The sequence below is a fragment of the Zalophus californianus genome, chromosome 6 (assembly GCF_009762305.2).
Source record: "Zalophus californianus isolate mZalCal1 chromosome 6, mZalCal1.pri.v2, whole genome shotgun sequence".
Taxonomy (NCBI): Eukaryota; Metazoa; Chordata; class Mammalia; order Carnivora; family Otariidae; genus Zalophus; species Zalophus californianus.
The window spans coordinates 145,531,071-145,551,084 of NC_045600.1; the positions used below are offsets into that span (position 1 = coordinate 145,531,071).

Consider the following 20,014-nt stretch of genomic DNA (forward strand, 5'->3'; position numbering starts at 1 on the left):
GATCGTGCATCCCCCTGGGGGCCAGAGCAGCCTGGAATCAGAAGAGGAGCTCAGCCACCAGTCGATGGGGCCCCTCAGCTCCTGTTCCCACTGCTGCAAGTAGTCGTCTAACTCAGTTCCTCGTCCCCTCCAGGGAGTGCCGTGGCAGGTGGTTGGAAGGAAGCCTGAGCACCATGCCCCTCGGTGCAGCCCCCGGGAGTGCGGTGGGAACTGGCTGGCTGGCCACCTTCAGCTGCTAGCCGGCTCAGCCTGGAAATTGGAGCGTCCGGCTGTGAATACACATGTGAAGAAGTGCTTTGGACTCCAAGACAAAGGGTATGATAACTGGGTCCATTTCATTCATCCAATTTCTTTTTTACTTTTTCATTGAGTTTGGAATGATTGCATGGATGCACATTTTACTAATGAATCACTGCTCTGGAAGGGACAGGAAATGGAATTCGGTAAAGGGATTGCGCTCCTTGCAGACAGTCCACCTTGGAAGGTAGGGCAGATGTCCAGGGGCCCCTCCTCACGTGTGGGCGCTTTGATGGGGCACCTCTGCGGTGCCCTTTCCTGCTGGTCCTGTCCAGGCGCTCCGTATGGCACCTTACGCCGTGAGCGTGATTGGCAGTCCAGAAGGACGGGTGGGATGTGACCAGCTCAATGATACACACACTAGCACCACCACGCGGGCGACTTTCATGCGACCTAGGAATGTGGCTGCAAGCAAGTTACGTGGCCAGTGACAGACCCAATTTCCTGATGATTTTTAAGGTCCCCTAGTGAACTGCTCCTATAGGGTAATGGCACAGGAACACCAGAGCCCACCAGTGCCTCTGAAAATAATGCAGAAACAGGCTGTGGGCTCCCCACGGGCCAGTGTCAACCCAGAGAAGATGCTGGCGGGGGTGTCAGGAGGAGTTGAGGCAAGTCCGGCCAGCTGGGCTGGGCGGTACGTCTGGGGGCGAATTTACTGGGGGTGAGTTCCTTAACAGTTTCTTACTAAAGATTTTGAATTCCTTTACGAGCTTGCAGCTGATATGTAACATCTTGGATAATAATGCATTCCTATATGCAAACACAGTTATAAAAAAGACGAGGGGTTGTTTTATTCATATGGTTCTAAAACTTTTTCCCCCACTTCACAATATATCCTGGACATCTCTCCAAGTGCACATCCACCTGATTTCTTCCTTTCTGCCTGGTGCACGGTGTCCTGTTGCACGGTGGTAATATAGTTTCCTGACCAGTCTCTGGCCAGTGGGCATTTTAGTTGTTTTCTCCAGGGATAATTCTGCAGTGAGCACCCATGGACAGGTACTAGCGAGTGCATGGGCCGATACATTTGTAGGGTCAATTCCAGGAAGGGCAGTTGAGGAAGAGGCATCTTTATTATGTTTTGAAAGATGAGTTTGTCTTATTAGTCACTTATAATTTATACCAACACCTGAGTGTGGACGATGACCTTGAACGGGGGAGACAGTGCAGGTTGGAAAGTTAGGAGGCCATCTCGGGGGTCATTGTCGCTGCGATGTGCCTGCAGAGCCCCCTCTCAGCCCTATCACCTTATGGGGCCAACACCTGCATGTTCCCTTAGCTCCGGGAAACAAGTGACGTACTCGAATGGAGCTAGAGGGTATTGTGCTCCGTGCAATACGTCTGAGAGAGAAAGACCATATGCTTCCACTCATAAATAAAATCTAAAAAGAGAATAAGCAAACAAAAAGCAGAATCAGATCTAAAATACAGAAAGCACACTGATAGTTGCCAGAGGGGAGGGCGGTGGAGGTTTGGGCAAAATGGGTGAAGGGGTGACGGGGACACAGCCTCCAGTCATGGGATGAGTAAGTCGCGGGAATACAAAGCAGAGCGTAAGGCATGCAGTCAATGATGTAATGACGAGGTAACGGGACAGATGGCGGCTACACCCGCGGTGAGCCCAGCATCATGTGCAGACTTGTCACATCACCACTGTGTGCCTGAAACTAATCCAACACTGTGTGTCAACTGCACTCGAATAAAACAAACTTCTTTACCTGTACATATTTATAGAAGGTAATATCTTATTATTTAAAAATTTCATCTGTCATGAAGTCTCTTTCTTCCTTGACATTTCTTACGTTTGAATTCATGGTTACCCTTCCCCCTTTTGTAATTGCTAAATTAAAAGAATTATGCATAAGTCCTGCAGTTTTCTATTTAATAGTCATTTCTGCTTTTATCCTTTTGTTTTATTTATTAAAATTAATTAATTTATTTAAAGTAGGCTCCATGCTCACTGTGGGGCTCGAACCCATGACCCTGAGATCCAGAGTCACACACTCTACCTACTGACCCAGCCAGGTGCCTCTCTGCTGTTATCCTTTTAAATGTCATTCTTACACCTTCTTTTGGCTTGTTTTGTGTTTCTCTTTCTGGTTTGTTGAGTTGGATACTTAATTAATTTATTTTCATTTTTATTCCTATTGGTCTGATTATTCAAGGATACATGGATTTTTCTTATGTACTCATACTACTTCGGTTGTATTTCTAGATGTGCTTTCATTTGTGTTTTCTAGAAATTGTGCAGTTTCATTGTGCATTTCTCCCTTGACCCAAGAGCATATTGTAAAATTTTTGTTAGTAATTTATTATTTTATTTATTCTGGTTGGCATGCTCTTAATAATGTTTCTGGTTTGGGAATTTATTTATCTTATTTTTGAGTTAGAATATGATGTATTTCCATAATTGATCTAAACGCACTTGACAAGAAGGAATAGGCTGTATCATCACGATGCCGGCTTGGACGTACAGCTCTAAGACTGATGATTTATTTAGGTTTTCTCTATCCTTGCTAGATCTTTCCTCCTTAATTTGTCTAGATCAGAGGGAGGTGTTTTTTTTTTTTTCCCTATTTATTTAATTGACAGAGCAAGAGACACACACACACAGCGAGAGCAGGAACACAAGCGGCCAGAAGGAGGTGTTTTAAGTTCTCGTGTAATTAGCACGGGTTTGTTCAGGCTTTCTCTTATCTTCTATAGGTTCTGCTTCGTAAAGTTGGCGCTCTGCTGTTTTGGGCATGGAGATCACTAACAGTAGGAAATTCATTATGCATTATGGCCTTCAGTATATATAATAGTCTTCTCTGTCTTGCTGCATGCTTTCGGTCTCCAATTATAGATTGACACCAAGATCATGATGCCTGCTTTCAATATTTTTGGGTAAATACCCAGAAGGGGAATTGCTGGATCCTATCTGTGGTAATTTGGTTTTAATATTTTGAGGAACCAACATGCTCGTGTGCATGTTTAAGTTGCTGGCTCCATTGGCCTTCCCAGGACCCCAAGCCTTCAACGTGTACCAAGTGCCGAGTGCCGACCACAACACCTCCCTCTCTCAACCTCCAGATCCAATCCTTGGCCATTGGTTTCACCTCCATCTAGTTCCCTCGTTAACCCATCCACTTCCTGTCCACCTCACCATCAGCGTGGAGGAGGGAGCGGTCTTCCTCTGTCCCTGGGCCTCTGCATATCACTGTTATGTCTCGATCCCCTGTCTACACAACGGCCTGGCAGGAAAGAGTATCTGCTGTGGGGGTCCCAGGACTTCTGAGCATAGGGCAAGAGGAGTCTGTACCGAGGGGTGTCGGAGCTGTGGTATCGAGGGCTGAGGGGAGGAGGTCGATGGTGGGGGTGTTTGGGGGCTCCTTGGAGAGACATCAGCTGTTTTGTGTCTTACTCGGGTGTTGCTTATACCCATGATCACATGTACTACACTCACTGGTCTGTAAGGTATGTCTCACTAAAGAAACCCACATCTGTGCCTTCCGCTGCCTCTCCACCCCACCCCAGTCCGTCCTTCCGCCAACACTTCTCACTGCCGCTGGGTCAGAGGCTGCGCGCGGGTGTGTCCCGTCCGCCGGGGTAGAGATTGTGGGCATGTCCCCGGAGCGGGGCCGCCTTCCCGGCTCTCCAGGCCGCCGGATGCTCTCGAGCCCATAGCTGTTCGTTTGTCGTTCTTACGATTGCACATGAAGTCCTAGCCTCATTTGATTTGTGCCCAGCTTCTCTGCCATGAGTTCAACGCGTGTGTGTCTGATTTTACCCACTGTTTCATCCTCAATGCCCGGTAGAGTGGCCTGTGCGTAAGAAGTGGTCAACAACTATGTGTTTGAAAAACGAATAGACAAATGGAAGGGAAGAGAAGAAGGAAGGGGGGGGAAGAAATAAAAGGATATTTTGAGAAAGCTGCGAAGAGAGACTTCAGCCTTTGGGGGAGGAGGCGGGCGGGAAGAGACGGGAGTGAGGCGGGGGTTGCTGGAGGGGGTGGCCCGTGAGGATTGAAGGCTGCCAGGATTGGCACACATTCAGTCCCTCTCTGGGCCTGAAAGAGAGAGTTTGCCTCACTTTCACCCAACTCTTCAAAGACAAGGTGACCCTAAAGGCGTTGTCCTCAGGGGTGAGGTTCTCCGTCCAGGGCAGGCTCCAGCAGGTGCTGGTGCCCTTCCCGCCGCGCCTCCTCCTGTGGGGGAGGCCTTCCGCCAGAGCACCGTGGCCCGCTCCCCCCCCCCCTTGCTATCCATAGTTGATCCACGTCTGGCTTCCTGTCGGGCACTTTGTAGCCGGGCTGCACATTCCTCTCAACACTCAAGTCACAATGGGATAAAATGGGGGGTGCGCTGCGACGCCGGTTCGGGATCCCCTCACACCACCCGGGTAGGCTGAGGGGTCCTGGCTGGCGTCCGTCCGAGAGCACAGAGCACATGTGTGCAGGGTCTCTCTCTGGAGTCAGGCCCCTGACTTCACAGTTACCTCGGGAAAGAGGCAGGGCTCCATGCCCACTCTGATTGTCTACATTGGACGTGCTCCCCTCGGGGCATCAGATTGTCTACGCTGGACGTGCTCCCCCCGGACACTGATGCCCCTAGGGAACATCCTGTGTTGTCTGCAGATACTTGGGGTTGCCAGAACTTGAGAAGGGTGCTCCTGGCAGCGGGCAGGAGAGGCCAGGGACACGGCTAGACATCCTGCAGCGCACGGGACCGTCCCCACCATAAATTATCCAGCCCCAAACATAAATCATGCCACTGTTGAGGAACCCTGCTCTAAGCCTTGGTGTGTGTGTGTGTGTGTGTGTGTGTGTGTGTGTGTATCTGTGTATCTGTGTGAGCATGTGTGTGTGTGTATCTGTGTGAGCATGTGTGTGTGTATGTGTGTATCTGTGTGAGCACGTGTGTGTGTGTGTGTGTGCGCGTGCGCGTGCACATGTGCTTACAAGTGACCGAGACCAGGAGTCTTGGCTCGCTGGGTTTGTAGGGCTTTGGAGTGAGTGAGCAGGTGGTATGGGTAAACACCAACTTTGCAATAAGACAGATGAAGATACTGAAGAGGGAATATGAACCTCTCAGGTCAACATGAAAGAACTTTCTATTCTTAGTGGAAAACAAGACACTGAGGCTGCAGAGCACTGCTGTGGGGCTTCAAGGCAAGTCCGTACCGAATACCGAACACCACCACCGACCTGATGGTCCTCCCAGCCCCAACTCCCAGCCTCCGTGTAAACAGAGAATTCCTTTGTTAAAAAGGATGTCTAGACCATTCTATGTGCAGTTATTTTTCCCACTGTGTGGGTCATTTTGGTGCTAAAGTAATGATGTTTAATTACTCTGAAGGCACTATGCTAATTTCTAAGTGGGGTGTATTGAAAATCTGGCTGTTTACTCTCAGCAAACATGATTTGCAAGCATTCTCGGTGATGTTATTTCAGACAGGGGCTCATTAAATTCCGGCTGAATAACAGAAACGTCAGTTCAACAGAACTACCTTTCCAATGCTTGATGTACTTGGGTACTTGGTTTAATTAAAAACAAATTCGTTCAGCTTCAAAAGTTTATATCTGACTTTCCCTTCAAGACTCCGGCCAGGACCCTCGATTTGGCGATGCGCTGGGGCAAGGACAGTTTCTAGCAACTGATTCCAAAGGCCCGTCCAGCCACGGGGCAGGTCCCCACATTGACGGGTGCCCTGTGCACAGGCATCTGGACATGTGAGTGCCGAGGGCACAGGGGAGAACACGCGGTGCCAGGCCCACCTTCCCCTGGATGACCCTCCTGAGATTCCCCACTGCCTCGAGGCCAGGAAAGCAGCCCCTCTCGACGTAAACACGGCCCTCCCATCGGACTTGGGTGGCTTGGCTTTGGCGAGCTTGTTTTGTTACTGGGCTCCAACTCCTGGCTTCCTCAGGACAGCAGGGTGTCCTTACCTGAGGAGGGTCCGGTGGTGCCTCATGCCAGCCGGGGGCTCTGCCTTTTTCGGCATCAATCCTAGCAAAGCTCTTTGACGCACAGTCCTTCTGGCAGGCACCGTGGTCTCCAGGCAGCCCTCCCTCGGACCCCCAGCTGTGTGTCCCTCCGTCCTTGCAGATTGTGTGTGCTTGCCTCCGTCCGTCCACCTGCTGTTCCCCTCCCCAGGCGAGGACGTGCATCTTCTCCCCTCCCCGCCCCCGGCCCAGCCCTCACTTCTTGGGTTGGATCCAGGACTTTCTGTGAGTTTCCCTGGCGGGCGTCCATAGACTACGAGAATACTCTCAGTCTGGCTCCAAACTATATTTTCAAAAGACTCAGCCCCTGTGTCTTCTGCCTCCACCGAGTGTCCGACAGAACTCGTGATTTTATGTCAACATGTACCCCACAAAACAGCTAGAGCTCCAGGCAGCTCAGGAGAAGTCGAAATTGCACTCAGCAAACACATCCAGAAGCCAAAAGCAGTTAAAAAAAAAATGGCTGGGGTGCCTGGGTGACTGGTTGGGCGTCTGACTCTTGGTTTTAGCTCAGGTCATGAGCTCAGGGTCGTGAGATCGAGTCCTGTGTCGGGCTCCATGCTCAGCGGGGAGTCTGCTTGGGGTTCTCTCTCTCTTTCTGCTCCTCCTCAGCATGCTCTTTCTCTCTCTCGATAAATAAATAAAATCTTAAAAAATAAAAGAAAACATAAAAAAAATTGCCATTGTGCTCCTCTCTGTGGATACCAACAGGGACCCAGTGAGCTGTCCATAGACACGGTTCTTAAGGGTTCCCTTTCCTGGGGGTACTGAGTAGGTGCTGGAGTCTGAAAAGGGGAGATGTGTCGAGAGGCCTGAGCAGGCCCACGTAGGGAGGGTGGTGGCTTCGGGCCATCCTGAGTCTCGTGGCTAATCTCTGCCTTCACCCCTGCTGACGGTCCCTTTTTCTCAGTCTCTCTTCAGATGTCCCCGTCTGCGTGTGTCCTGTGAGTCCTGCCAGGACGCCTCCCGACGCCGGAGTTAATCATGTTCTCACTGCCTCTGTGCGTCTTGTGTCTGCCCCTGCTTCAGCACACACCACACGGTCTTGGGGGACTCGGTTTCCCTGTTGGCCTTCCTGAGAGAACTGTGAATTCTGTGGGCAGGGTCACTCTCTTGCTCACCACTCTCCCTCTGAGCCAAGAAGCCGTCTGGTGGTGTCTTCGTGAACGCAGGAGGAGATGAGCTCAGCGTCATCCTGCGCAGGTGCCGGGGGTGGGGGGATGCTCCCGGACGGCCCCCCAGACCCCTGCCATGCTGGGCAGGAGTGGGGCCGTACAGTGACTGAGGCGTGGGTCTAGATTTCGGGAGCAGGCACACAGCCAGGAGCCAGACCATCTGGGTTGACAGACTGACTCTGTCTTTTTACTAGTTGCGTGATCTTGGGTAAGTGCTTTAACGTTTCCGTGAGCAAATTTCTCTCTAATATGGTCACAAAGTAGTCCGCACCTCACAGGATTCACGTGTAGTTTAAGTGTGATGCCCTGTGCTTGGCGTATGGTGAGTGCTCAGTAGTTGTTAGTGTCAAAATAAACAAACAAACCTACATGGTCCCAGAATACAGCACTCGCTGGGGCCCTGAGAGGTCTGGGATCTCAGGCGGCTTGGGTGCTATTATCTTGAACAAGTCAGTCAGCTTCTCTGGGTCCAAGAGCCCTCCTGGGGCCCCCTTCCTCTTAGCTGGGGACCGAGATATGGTACATGTGCTGCTGAGCATGGGGGGGTATAAGGTAAGTACGTTTTCTGGTGGTTTTCTGCCTTCATCCTCTTTCTTAGCTCTGGTTAAAGGACTGGTGTCCAGGAAAAATCCAACTCCAGGGAGACAGGAACCGGGTTGCTCCCAGCAGAGCGAAGAAGCTCAGCACGACAGGGGACATTCACAGCCAAAGGCAAGCACATGGCAGAAGGCACAGCCTCTCCTTGGGGTTTCAGGGGAGCCCTGGGCCTGGGAGACTGTTGCCGTTCTGCCTGGTTGGGAAAGACAAGGACTTGGGAGTACAACCACCCCCTTGATGCTGGATTTCCTTCACTCGAGTGAATGCTCATTGGCTGGAAACTCTAGACAACTGGCACAGACAGGCCCCCATCCCATAGGACTGAAACGAAGAAGGTTTTCTCTTCTGTCTTGGGATTTGTCTGTTTCCCCAAGAGGCCATGGAGTCTCTCCTAGGTCCTCTGCTGACACAGCAGTGTGGGTCCGGAGACTGAGCATGGCATCTGCAAGCCCAGGGTTCCCCGGGGCCCCCGCTCCAGACTGAGCATGCCAATGGCTGAGGGCTGGCGTGGCGCTAGCTTTCTGTGTCCCACCAACACGTGGGGTCTAGAATGTGGATGGAGCCTGAAGGAGCCCCAACCACTCCAGAAGAAGACCTCACAGACTTCCAGCTGCTGAAAGGGGCTTCTCTGTACCCAGACTCCGATCACCAGACGGGGTGTGGGGAGGGTACTGGGGAGAGAACCCTTTGTGAAGATTCCCACCAACTTTCAGTGACAAGAGGAGGGACCTTGTTTCTGTGCCTCAGGCTTCCTTGGGAGATATGGTGGGAAGGGGTCCAGGGCATGATACACGGGACGGGCTTTGTAACTCCTGGAGAAATTCTGTTGTCATTTGTACCTGCGGTTGTCAGCTTGAGTGGCCCATTCTAGGCAGTGTGGCTCTGCATCATTCTAAACTAGAACGAGAGCAGTGTGGGCCTTTTTGGCCTGCAGTTCAGAGTGGCCTTTCGTTACTGTGTTGTGTGGATCCCCTTCAGGGTCTTTTTAGGGGCAAAAGCTGAACAGTCCCCCGCTGGTCCCAAAGGAGGGGTTGGTGTCTGCAGAGTGGCGTCTGCCCAGGAAGAGGGAGCAGGCTTGTCCCACTTCACAGGGGAACTCGCACTCCTGCCGGGCCACGTGCCTGCATGCCAAGGCCACAGAAGTGGGCGTGCTGGGGTTCAAGAGGAGCCAGCATGCCCTTACTGGCAGCTGCTGGGCAGCCTGTGCCCTGGGAACCCCAAGTGGGGGGGGGGTTGGGGCAGGGACGGGGAGTGACTCGTCCGACCCGATCGCCCAGATTGGAGCCCGTAGCCCTGGCCCTGGCCTGATTCCCCCTGGGGCTGGGGGTGGGGGGCTCCTCCATGTCCCACGCCCACCGGGAGGTGTCCAGCCATGGACACCCGTGACTCGGAGGCCATCTAAGTCACGGGGAAGGAGAAGACAGCCTGTTTTGTCCTAGGACCTAGCTAGCAGCCATCAGCTGGACACGCAGGATGCCCCCCTGAGTTCTGGGTGTCTCCCAGTTGGCTCAGACGCTAGAGGAGGACAGATGGTTAAGGAGCGCTCTCAGGTCGCGATATTCTGTTCCCTTTCCTGTGGCCACCAGCTTCACGGAGCAGCGCTACAGCGACAGGGCCCCACGTGGGGTCATCCACGCCTGGCCCCCCACAGCGCACCCTGCACGGGCTGCTTGTCCACCGAGGGGCGGGAGCTGAGAGGCCGGCAGGGTTCCTGGCTCGAGGTTGGCGCTTCCAGGCCATTCCTGAGTTGAACTGTTCCTTAAAGTTCCAGAGAGGGGAACGCACTCGTCTTTGCTGGAAACACATTCTGAGACCGTGAAATTCTTCCACCTGCCTCACCTGACATTTCTAAAAATCGGATTTTTCCCATTCTGCTGAGTCTTAAAGATGTCTTGAGAACTGATGGGCAGATCAGAGAAGGCACTTCCCAGAGGGAAAAGTAACACAGCCGCCCACGGCCTCACACGGTGGCCACTGCTGCCGGAGACACACGGCGAACCAAGAGCACTGCGGCCCCGGGACTCTGTGAAGGCAGGGAGGTGAGCCGTCCTACATGTGGACGTGGCCATGTTCTGGATACGTCGAGTTAAATAGATATTAGCACTGGTGTCACCTCTTCCTCTTCTTACTTTTTAAGAATCCCGTGGCTACTAATTGTAATCACGCATGGCTTGCGTTCTGTCTGTGTTGGACAAGTGGTCCTGGGGCCTGGCCGTGCTGGCACGCCGGGTTCTCCCCTCGGGGGCCGGCACAGGAGCCAGGAAGGCCTGGGTGCGCCCTGTGTCCTGACCTCTCTCGGGGCTCGTTTCTCTCCCGGGAGCTGGGAGTGGGCTGCACGCCCCGCAAGGTCACTTCCAAGTCCTGTGTGAGTTTCATGGCTTCTGTGGAAGAAGGGCCAGCTACTCCAAAGCCTCCCCCGGCTCGAATTAAAATCCCAAGTGTCCACATGTCCGAGCTTCGGGTCAGTCTTGGAAGATGCCGCCACGCACAGAGGGATGGCCGGGACGGTGCGCGCCAGACGGGTGTGACCGTCTCATAAACGGTGAATGCAGATGGCCCCTGACTACAGGGACGGAGAGGGAAGGCGCGCAAATGCTCATTTCTCTGCTGACCTAGACGTTTGGTTGTTAACCTTCACGGCTGAACTGCGTCTTGACGGCCATCAGGGGATGAATCAGGGCCCTGATTCAGCTAGAGGAGGTGTTTCCTACCAGGCAGGGGAGGGACGCTGTGTTCCGGATGATGACGCCCTGCGCCCCGCCGCTGTCCTGCACGTCTCAGGAAGACGTTCGGCTCTGCTCACGGAAACAGCCGTGTCGATGGCTCATTTTTCTTCATCAGACTTTACTGAACACAGACTCATTCAAGTGGAAACCTAGTTTGTACAGAATTATTTACAGTTTGTTGGTTTTTTTAAAAAGGATCTGTTGATGAGAAGACACATAATGGCCCCCACTGAGCCGGCCTCTGAAGCCAGGATCTTCTACGCAAGCTTCATCTCCTCAACACACTGCTAATGTGCTCTGACGTCTGTCCCCCATTCCTCTCCCCTGCCCTGCTGCTGGCCCAATTTCTGGCTTATGTCCTCATGCTGGGCACCCTTATACTGTTCCTGCCGGGCATCTCGTGTGGGACAGGGTGCCTGCTTCATACTACAGAAGCCAAAATGGCCAGACACTCGCTCTCCCGCATCCTGGGACCTGGCGTGTGGTCGGTCGTGTGACCCAGGCTTGTCCAAGCACCTGCTCCCAGCGGAGACGGTGAGGCTGGAGCTGGTGAGGCAGAGAAGCAGGGGGCGTAGATTTATCCCCCCGACAGTGACGCCCCATGTCTCGGGGAGGCAGAGACATGAGTGGTCCCTGTGGTCAGTGACCTGGGCTGATGGTGATGGCTCGGCTGGACGCTTAGCTTCCCGAGGCCCGGCTGGCAAACTCGCCCCCAGCACCTCTCACCCCCACGCCTTGCTCTGCATTTTTAAAAGTCTACATTTGCCATCTTTTAACATACTGTGTTATTTGCTTATTGTTTTATATTTATTGCTTATTTGCACCTAGGATGTCAACTCCACGGGCACAAGGACTTCTGTCTGTTTTGTTTGCTGTGTCCCAAGTACCTGGCACACAGTTAAATTAAATATTTGTGGAAGGAAGGAACGAAGTCTTCCCATGATATGATTTGGGCAGCCTGACCTCCCTTGGTCCGTCTCCTTTCTTCCGAACGGCGATCCAGAGTCCCCACGGCTTTGACGCTGTCCGGTACCCTTCCCACACGCCCTCTCTTTCTCCCGTAAGTTAACCAGGCTCAGCTGTCGTCGTTTGCAAGCAGGACCTGTGACCGGAATCGGGTCACATCCTCACACTTGGCAAACAGCCGGGGCTGACTGTGTCTCGGGGAGGATTTGGCCATTTCCAGGGTCGGCTCTTTGTGGTCACGTGGAGGAGGCGGCATCCGGTGGTTGGAGGCCAGTGAGGCTGCTGACCATCCTACAGGGCCGGCGTCAGTCCCCTCAGCAGAGGAGTCCTGTGTCAGTCCTGTGGAGTGGAGAAGCCCCTGGGACTCCTTGGGCCTGCCCTCGGTGAGATCAGGCAGCACCCCGTGACGGGGGTGTGGGCGGCGCAGTCGGGGGACCTGGCCTTGGACCCGCTCTGTCTCTGATTCTGATTAGCTGTGTCATGTGGGATGAGTCCCTTGTTCCCTCCGCCCGTTTCTTCATTTGTAAAACAAGGGTACTAATGTCACGTTCAAGAGTAGTTTAGAAGCTCGAGAGAGGGTATATAAGACTGGCTCACAGGCCCCATTCCAAGTCGGGGTGCTTCTGGGAATTTTGAACCCCACAATTGGATGTTTCCCAGAAGGGCAGCAGAAGCCCAGGGAAAGGCCAGCGTGGGGGAGCTCGGCTGGCACCTGGAGGGGCTGAGTTTGCAAGGCCAGCTCTCTCCCGGGGCTACTTTGTTGTCCGTATGTCAGGACCAAATTCGGGATGGTGGTCACCTGGTACGTGAAGGAACATGGCCGCGACCTGTGCAGCTTCAAGGTCAAGCTGACCGTAGGTGGAAATAACAGAATCAGAGAACAAGTAAGTAGGGCTTCCTTGCCTGGTAGTAGCTTTTATTCCTATGAAAGTCGAACATATGTATTTAACAAATACATCCGAGGGCCTGTTCGCCTCTCACGGACGGCCTCCTGTGATGGAGAACACGTAGGACAATGGCCACCTGTGTCCTCACAGAGCTCAGCTTCTAGAAGGAAAGGCAGGACAATAATCATACAGGTAGCTCAGGATAAATGACAGTGGCAGATTTGTGCACAAAGGGCCTGAGAGGTGAAGTGGCCCAAACCGTGCCAGGGGTTCTGGGGAGGGACCACAGAGGAGGTCACTCCAGGCTGAGTCGTGCGGGATGGGCAGAAAGACAAGTCACGTGGGAGATATTCTAATCAGGGGCAGAGTGAGTGCAAAGGCCCTGCGGTGTGAGCGGACACGCCCTGTGTGGGAGAGCCCCACCCATTTCAGTGGGGTTAGAGCGGAGCGGGGGTGCGAGGGTGGATCTCAGTCTCGGCTGCCCCTTCAAATTAAAACCACGAGCCGTCTGGTCCTCTCTCCCCCTGTGTGTGAACAGCTTCCCAGGTGATTCCAACGTGCAGCCGAGGTGGGGAGCCCCAGCTCACAGGCAGCGGAAGGTCCGCCCTGAAAGGCGGTTCAGAGGGTCGTGGGACCCGCTGCGCCTGAGGAGCCAATGCAGGCGCAGGGTCCAGTTTTGGGTTTAGAATTAGGTTCGGATCCCAGAGCTACACTTACACCCGTGCTGCTGGGTCTTAATGTCTCTGTACCTGCCTGTCCTCCGTGGAAACACTGGGATGGTAACACTTGCCTCGCAAGGGAATTGTGCAGTTTAAATAAAATAACTCACGCGGAGTGGCGGGCGCGTGGTAGCTCGGGTCCCCCTTCCCTGCTGTGGCCGCCCTTCCTGGTCGTGGGGAGCTGCTGGGGCAGCCAGGTGGCCATGGGGGATGCGGGCTCGGTCTCTGAGGTTATCCCAGAGCTGGGGAGCTGCTGGGGACGGCATGACAGGCGAGACCGCCCGTGTTGTTCTGGAATTCCTACTCACGGCGCTCCACATCGCACGGTCTCCCTGTGTGTCGGTGCAGAGCAGGAGGACTCACCCCTGCACCAGCCGCGTGAGCCGCGGCCCCCGTGCACCCCAACTGAAAGCGTCCACTTTATGTTATCCTCACACGTTGAAGGATAGTGCATTGCAAACAGTGTCCGCGCGGCAATAGTCCTGCTCCAAATTACTTCTGTGTGTGTCCTAACGGGGCCGTTCCTGGGTTTCATCAGCGTGTGTGCGTGAGCTTCACGTGCACACTTCTTTATGACCCGCTCTTGCCGACACAGTGTTCTGCCTGCACGCGGCAGACCGCTCGCCCGCCGCGGCACACATGCTCCTCTGGAGAGCGAGCTCCAACGGATCCGGGTCCTTTGAGTTCTGCACCCCCTGCTCTCTCCAGTCTGCACTCGATCAGAGGCTTGGAAAGATGTCAGGACCCCAGCCCAGTGACAGCGGGACAAACGGAGCCGAATTCTTCATTTGAGCATAGAGTCCATCCCAAAGAAACAAAAACACGGACGTGATTTTGATTTTTGGAACTTATCTGTGAAATGGGATTGTTTAATGAAGTCGACAAACATATACTTAAGATTTTCTATCTGTATGTCTGTTGCTCCGTGTGAAAGAAATGTTTTGAAATTAGAATTTATAAAAAGTGTACTGTTTTCACCTACCAGCAAAATTATATGACAAATCTGGCTATACTGTCTGTAAAATGTGAACATGCAAAGAAAGTTAATTTTTAGAAGTCATTGACAAATTTGCAGAAATGAAGCCTTAAAAATAGGAACTGTGTTGTTACGATTCATCACTGCAACAGGCCGGTATGTTGGTATTAGGTTTTCCTTTTTAAAAAATGGGTTAATAGGGCGCCTGGGTGGCTCAGTTGGTTAAGCGACTGCCTTCGGCTCAGGTCATGATCCTGGAGTCCCGGGATCGAGTCCCGCATCGGGCTCCCTGCTCAGCGGGGAGTCTGCTTCTCCCTCTGACCCTCTTCCCTCTCATGCTCTCTAGCTCTCATTCTCTCTCTCTCAAATAAATAAATAAAATCTTTAAAAAAAATAAAAAAATAAGAAATGGGTTAATATCATTAAAAAGTATTAACCAACTGCTTTTGAGCTTTTTTGTGCTTTAATATTTATTTTATTTTTTATGGCATCCAGTGAACATTTTTCTCACCGGCATTTACTTTCTGGCTATTGTGACTTGTTTTATTCCATGTATATTCATTATTTTTATAAATTTATTTATACACTTATTTCCTTGCTTATTATTAATTAATTGTTTATGACTGAAAATAACTTTGTCCTGGAGAGGACGGGACCGCTAACAAAAGGATGCCTTCCTGCGTCAGACACACCAGTGAGCAGAAGCCTGGGAGTGCAGGGAGGTGTCCGTGCCTTGCCTCAGTGCCAAGGGGGAGGCTCGACACAAGTGTCTTCAGAAATAGGTGTCCCCTGGGGCGCCTGGGTGGCTCAGTCGTTAAGCGTCTGCCTTCAGCTCAGGTCATGGTCCCAGGGTCCTGGGATCGAGCCCCGCATCGGGCTCCCTGCTCCGCGGGAAGCCTGCTTCTCCCTCTCCCACTCCCCCTGCTGTGTTCCCTCTCTTGCTGTCTCTCTCTCTGTGTCAAATAAATAAATAAAATCTTAAAAAAGAAAAAAAAAGAAAAAGAAATAGGTGTCCCCTGCGAGTAGGAGATGCTAGGATGTCGTCCCTGGGCGGACAGCCGCTATGCGGTAGGCTTGCTGACTTCCCCTCCATGCCCTTCCGAGCAGGGAGAAGGGGGTCATGGCTGCAACGATGTTGCTTGTGGGCAGGACGCTGGGGATGCAGTCAGACTTGGGCATTTACCAGTTCCTGGCTCAAGAGGGCTGCCTGTTGGGTAAAGGGACCCCAGCGAGAAGAAGCTTTGGGGGGCTACCTTATGGCAGAAGCTGAGTATGGATCAGAAGAGGGCAGCCTGGAGTTTGTCTCCCGCACTGAGCAGCGGTGCAGTGGGGAGCACCTTCTGAAGAGTTCGAGGTGGGTTCCCCTGAGCACCAGCACTGAGTGCCTGCACGTGGCGGGGGGTCAGTCAGTGCAGCCAACAGGAAGGGGGTTAGGATCCCAAGAACTTCCAGTTTCAAATAAGACTGAACTTGTTTTATAATTGCCTAAAAGTGACCAGAAAGCTATGGATTTTGCCCTAGATGTCATCAAGGTGTCCACAAGAGAAGCAGACAGGGTGGAAGAGTCTCTGATCTTTATGGTCTGGAACCATTATTTGTGTCTCCTTTGTCAAAATTTCTTCGTTGTTGGACTTTTTATGGTGTCAGAGACCACTCATGCCTGGTACCTTTCGACCGCTACTTGCTTACTTTGTGTTCTGGATATCCCAATATTGCTTCTGTTTCAATGGGAAGTTAGCCCTGAATGTTACAAAGTGGTGTGGCAGAAACTGCTATGTTTCTATGCCAAGGACATTCTTTTCTTTCTTACTTACTAATGAAGCCCCAGTGTTGAGCATGGCATTATGCCTGGATCAAAGATTATTACTTTACACCATCCTTAAAGCCAGTCATTGTAAAAGCAAACATTTTCTGGGGTTTTAGTTTCCTGATATAGATATACCATGCCCTCCTTCTTCTGGCCCTTCCTAGTTCTCAGAACTCAGGTATGATGGCTGGAGCTGAAGCATTCATCTTGCAAATATGAGGGAAAAGCCAAGATAATTTCAGAGGTCCTGGCCCAGACATCCTTGCACCACCAAACCAGCATCGGGAATCACCTACCTCTAGACTTACTGTTATGGAAGAGAGATGATTTCCTATCTTGTTTAAGCTTCTCTTAATTTAGTTTTCTGTTATAGTCAACCAGACTCAGTTGCTGAGTTGCTGCCAGTGTGCTGTTTTGGATGTGTTCAGATGCAAGTAGACATGACATCCACCCAAGATGGCTTAATGTGTTATGTGGCCCCTTGGTTCTTGTCCCAGATGCACCAAAGATTTGGAGACCCAAGACCAGAATGGAGAGATAGAGTTTATTGAGTGGATTAATAGTGTACATGTTCAAGAGAGAAAGCGGGCCTCTGCCTGAGCAAGAGTGGCCCCAAGAAGCTCTAGCTGCAGACTTATCTGCTTTCTGTGTATGTAAACTGGGCTTTGATTGACAGCTGGTGCTTATATAACATTTTGGCTTCTGCGCATGCGCCTGACCATGTTGTATTCTGTTCTAATTGTATTTATTTCTGTAGTGTATACTTATGAGTTCCTAATGAGCTCTTTGCTGCGACCTTAAGGGCAAGTTGTACCTTTTGTGTGCATGCTCAGCTCTTGGAAGTCTCCTGGTGACTTTTGAGCCTGTTCTATGGCTAGGCCTTTCCAGTTCTGTTAGCCCTTGGGGGTGGCTCTGAGGATGTGGTCAGCATCTGCTTTCTCCCTTCTTGCTCATGCTTAACTAACAGCCTGACATTCCCCCTCAAGTGATTGGACCCCAAATCATTGAGAATGGGGATGATGACCACTCTGGTTTCTTCAAGCTGTTAGGGGGCTTTGGGAGTCAGTCACTTGCTGACTCTCGAGGAGAGAAGACAGTGGTGGCTGGTGGTGTTCATCCCAGGGACTTCTGAAAGGGAAAGAGCCGTGGGCATCTAAAGGTTGAGATCCTTGGTTGAAGACCAGTTGGAAATTGATAGCCTGTAGCCCGGAGGAGATAAAGGATGCCAACATACTGATTAGTTGTGGTCCAGAGAGTAACATTAAGAGAGCTCCTAGGACGAATAAAGGTAGTAACAGTGTAATTGTATGAGATGGACCAGAGGATTTTTATCTTGCACAACAAGGAGCCCATGGATAGGACAGACTTGAAGAGTGGCGCTTGGGAGCTCCAGCTGTCCTCCTCCGTGGTCTCTGACTCTGATCTTCTCTGCCCAGAGCCTTCATTTTCAAGTCAGCCACAGCAGTTCTATAGGCATCACCACCAAACCTGGCCGCATTCTCTGCAGAAAGAAGGGCCACCTCCTCCTGCATCTCTTTTTCCCGCTCATCGAACGTTCCCAACAGACTCCCCCTCACATCTCATCGGCCAGCACTGCGTCATGTGCCTGTTCCTAAAGCAGGAGGCCATGGCTGTGGGGGGAGGTCGGAGTCCCTGGGGAAAAAGCAAGGCAGAAGAGGGGGATGCCCATGGAGTAAGCAGACGAAGGTGTCACAGTGACGGTGCCGGTGTCCGGCTGCTGACCCTTGGCATCTAGTATTGCATTTTAATTTTCCAGAGTTAACGGTGCTGCACCACACCCAGCAGGCAGGAAACCAGGCAGTGGCTCACCTGCTCTTCTGTCTACAATTTACACAATTTCCCAGGTCTCTGAGATGGCATTTGCTCAGGCTGGGCTGAGGCAGGTCTGAGGATGACAGAACAAACATCCCTCCCACACCCCACCAGGCAGTGAAATCCCTTGGTAATGTCTCAAAGAGCAAAAAGCAGAAAACACTGTTACATCAGAAGGCGAGTCATTAACTAGGGCACCTTGACCACATACACCTAAGTGGGAATGAGTTAGAGGTCGTCGTTACTGACCACCAGACCATGTGGCACCTGGTGTCTGTACTCAGCCAGGCCACCCTGACAAGTTAGACTCTCAGAGCCTCGAAGGTTTTTGTTTCTGTTTTTTCTTTTGCTAAAGCAGGATAATAAGAATTGTGTTACCATAGTCTCCCTGCTCAGAGAGCAAAATAATTTTACACAAATATACACTGGATAAAGGGGGATAAGAACAGAAATCCAGTAAGGGGGAAGCACTTTGTAAACTGGTAAACATTATAGAATTTAACCTACTAATCCAGAAATTAATTTTGCAAACACGAATGACTAGCCACTCTTCTAGTAGCTGGAGATGCAGAGTCAGGAAAGATCCCATACCTTCCCCGGAGGAGGTATGAGCTGGTAGGAAAGGCGGACACGCGAGTGACTCTGCCACATCACAGTGGGACATGAGCAGCCGTGGAATCTCACTGTAGTGCAGCTTTTTAACAAAACGAGCAGGGCTGAAAGGAAAGAATGTTGAGCAACACTGAAGGGATTTGAAGGGTATGTTAGTTATGATAACGTAACAGCAGCCATGAGAACCATAAAACACAAGCTTTCCGTGGCTTGGCATTATAAGAGATAGTCCTTACTCGTGTAATAGCTGATCGGGCGCTCTTGGTCGTGGGAGGTGCAGTTGGGGGTGAGGCAGTGAGGAGATGGAGAAGTTCTGCTCCACCTTTGGAGGTTGGGGCCAATAAAAGCCCTGCATCTTCAACACGCTGTGGCTGCTAGGGTCTCTCTGAGTGTTTTAACTCCAGCCAGCTGGTGGGAGAACGGGGAGATGCGGGAAGATGCACCCAGTCGCTGGCCACGCAGACTTTCTCCAAAAACAGCTGAAACCTATAGAAAGGAAGCATGGGTCTTTGACACACAGCAAGCCAACTCTACTCCAGTGGGCTTCCTGGAGGAGGCAGACTTAGTGCAGAGTTTTGAAGGATGAATTATAGTTAGTGAAAAACTCCAGATACTGATATACATTCATGCCAGAGGGAAAATATTTGCAACAATAATCATGAGAGGATTCGTGAAAGATTTAGAATCATCTTTGTCCATTAAAAAGCTCTCTGAAGTTTCATATTTGACAGAGTGTTATGATCCATCTGTGTGGGACAAAGATCTATAAACCAATTTCTGGGTTAAGAGTGATGACTTCAATTTTTTTGCTAGGAAATTTGTCTGGGTGTGGGATTTGATCATGAGTTCATCTCAGGTCTGGACAGAGACGGGCGGATACCAGGCATGAGTTCTGTTCAGGGGCCATAAGCTCAGCGAGCTGACCATGACCTTGGGGCCAGGAATGAACCGGCCAAGCTGCAGGGACAGCAGATGGGAGGGTCTGACCAAGAGGTCAACTTGACAGTTGGTCTTTTTGAATCTTGGTGTCTTCATCCGTAAGACCGTGTAACTTGTCACTGCCCTGTCCCGCCCCTGCGTAATTCACACAGTTGTTGGGAGACAATAAATAGCAAATGAGGGGAGATCCAAACAAATAAATAGTGTACATGGAGGCATTTGTAAATGATTATATGTTATGCAAATTAATCAATTAATTGACTTCCGTTTCTATTCCGTGGCACTGGATGAGTAGTTGCCGTGGAGAAGATTTAGAACTGGAAGCTAATGAAGGGCCGTGAACACCAGGTGGCGAACTGTAGGGTGTATTCTAGGGGGAGTTAGAAACCACTGAAGATCGTGGTCAGCCACATGGCCCAGTGAAAATGTTCTCTGAAGAAGACAAGCTGTCCAATTATTGCTCAGTCCATTCATTCATTCATTCATTCATTCAA

The 20,014-nt window shown here is 51.5% G+C and overlaps 1 long non-coding RNA gene across 1 annotated transcript; it reads left to right on the forward strand.

Moving 5' to 3' along the window:
- Positions 1-180: 180 nt before the first annotated feature.
- LOC113909798 lies at positions 181-14,611 on the forward strand. The gene is made up of 3 exons (XR_003515826.2): positions 181-315; positions 7,194-12,631; positions 13,949-14,611. It is a non-coding gene; the product is annotated as an uncharacterized LOC113909798 (long non-coding RNA).
- The last annotated feature ends 5,403 nt before the right edge of the window (positions 14,612-20,014 follow it).